The 2,708-nt window shown below is 47.4% G+C and overlaps 1 pseudogene; it reads left to right on the top strand.

The window, feature by feature from the left end:
• Window positions 1-1,459: 1,459 nt before the first annotated feature.
• On the top strand, window positions 1,460-2,399 carry LOC135968458 (olfactory receptor 2T11-like; annotated as a pseudogene).
• The last annotated feature ends 309 nt before the right edge of the window (window positions 2,400-2,708 follow it).

Below are 2,708 nucleotides of genomic sequence, written 5' to 3'. Positions count from 1 at the left end.
GTGAAACCAGGTATGAATTCAGCATGGTAAAGGACAACCAGATAAATTTGAATTTCAGATAAATGGTGAACCCTTTTTTGATTGTAAATACATTATGAACTTAAACAGATTTTTTGATTATCTGAAAGTCAAACATAGCTGAGTATCCTGTATCTTTTATTTGCTAAATCTGGCAACGCTAGATAGCAGAGCCAAGGTGTCCAGCAACATGTGAAAGGGGGAAAAAGCCTTGCAGCGTGCCCCTAGGCTCCCCCTTCGATAAAAGTTTGACTCAAGCCACTGAGGCCTGACGTGCGGGGAGGGGGGCTAGTGGGCAGAGGGTGGTAATTTTTACTACATTTGTGGTTCTTTTTGTCTAACATTTGAATCTTCCACCTGATATAAGTTAAAGATAAAATCCCTCCTTAAACTGGCCTGTTGCTGTCACATTCCCATACATCTCCATAGCTAAGCCTGAGTTTAGCTCTGACCTCAGTTCCGGTAAACGCTGGCAGACATGTAGCTTGGTGAACCCTGCTCCTGTGTCTCCTGGTGACAAAGCTTCAACCTGCCAACACTTTCCTTGTAATTTCCCTGCCCATTTCCCAAACCTACAGGAGCAATGGAGAGCAAAGCAAGGAGTGAGCTTAGTGTCATAAACCGCTTTTTAAAAATTTAATTCTGGAGTTTTTGCAAATAGTTTTCTTCACCCTCTAACTTATCTGAAGATCTGCAAAAAGGTTAGCAAAACAGCACAAAGAACACGGAGGAGTCCCAACTTTAGACATACGGTGGCATAATAGGCATCGAAGACTTGGAAGAGTAGGGGGTGAAAGGGGACCGAAGGGTGAGGAATGAATATGAGCACAACCTACGCTATTTGAATTACAGTTACACTGAAGGACAAGACTCCACTATGCAACATATCCATGTCATGACACTGCACTCGTCCTTAAACTTACACAAATAATAAAACATAGGGAACATTTTATTCACGAAGCCCCAAAAGTTATCCTAACCCTTCGTTTCCTCAGTGATTTACTTCACTCCACTTTATTCATTTGCCAATCAATGAATCAAGCATCCTGCTTTTCCAACTAGTATTTACTTAACCCTACTAAGGGCTAGATAACGTCCTGGATACGAGAAATGCAGCATGGACAGAACAGACATGGTTAAAACCCCGTTCTTGGTGTAGGACACAGCAATTGTATCATGCGGTTACCACAACCTCCAGCAGCATGAACAGACACAACAGAGAAGCAGCAGTTCTGACGGGGAAATGCAGCCACGGGTTCCGCTTTATGATGAGCATGTCGGTCTGCTGGTTCTTTTCCAGCCTTTACCCTGGGAGCTTCATCCTGACGGTACCCTCAGAAGTGTCACCTCCACTGCAGACCTTTCCCATCTTGAACGTGTTCTTGCCTCCTCCCTGGGCCTTGTCTTCCCGCTGCCCTGGGACGCTCGTGGGGCCACATCAATGACGAACACGTCATCCTGACTTCACCCTCCAGGGGCTTCTGGTGAAGGGTGAGGCTACGGGGATCGTATTCACAGTGATCTTGGCTGTTTTCGCAGTGGCTGTAACTGCAAATTTGGTCATGATATTCTTGGTTCAGGTGGACTGTCGCCTCCACACCCCCATGGCTTTTCTGCTCAGCCAGCTGCCCCTCATGGACACCCTTTTCATCAGCACCACTGCCCCAGAGCTCCTGGTGGACGTGGTTCCTAGAGAACCATTTCGTTTGTGGCCTGCGGCATCCAGATCTTCCACTACGTGACCATGATTGGTCTGAGTTCTTCCTACCGGGCCTCATGGCCTATGACTGCTGCGTGGTTGTCTGTAACCCTCTGAGATACCCAGTCCTGATGGACCTCAAGATGCGTCTCTTGCTGGCTGCTCGTGCCCTGTTTGGTGGCTCCCTCGCTGGCTTTCTGCTCACTCCCATCACCATGACTGTCCCTGACTGTGGCTCCTGCAGAATCGACCATTTTTTCTGTGAGATCCCGGCGGTTCTCAAACTGGCCTGTGCGGACATGTCCTTGTATGAAACTCGGATGTGCAGCTGCTGTGTCCTCATGTTGCTCATCCCCATCTCAATTGTCTCCACCTCCTACTTCCTCGTCTTGTTAACTGTCCACTGCATGCGCTCTGCTGAAGGTCACAGACAGGCCTTCACACCTGTTCCTCCCACTTGACTGTGGTTAGCATCTTCTATGGAGCTGCCTTCTACACATACGTGCTGCCCCGGTCATTCCACGCCCCCGAGCAGGACAAGGTATTGTCAGCCTCTATTCCACTGTCACACCCGTGCTCAACCCTCTCACCTACAGCCTCAAACAAGGACGTCACAGGGGCATTAAAAAAGGTGCTTGCACGTTCCTCATCTGCTCAGAAAGTCACCACAAGTGATGCTTAGAGTCACTGCCAAGAGAGTAAAGCTCTGAAGACCTTCCTCCGGGTGCCCTGTTTCCCTGGAGATTATTTGGTCAGCTGTCAGCGTCTCCTTACTACTGGCAGTTAGGATGATTCACTCTCCTCAGGGGAGCAAGGGAAAGATGTTCTGTTATGCAGAGACCTTTCAGTGTGAAGTATCAAGAATGGTTTATTCAGTTAAATAATTGTTTATTTTCTCTAGGGAAGAAAAACCCCAGATATTAGAGTTCACAGCAAACTTTCACTCTGAACTAGATCTGTTTCACAATATTGTTCATGTTTAAACAACACA

This window comes from Macaca fascicularis, chromosome 1 (assembly GCF_037993035.2).
Source record: "Macaca fascicularis isolate 582-1 chromosome 1, T2T-MFA8v1.1".
Taxonomy (NCBI): domain Eukaryota; kingdom Metazoa; phylum Chordata; class Mammalia; order Primates; family Cercopithecidae; genus Macaca; species Macaca fascicularis.
The sequence above is the reverse complement of the archived record's forward strand: the minus strand, read 5'-3'. Positions and strand labels throughout refer to the sequence as shown.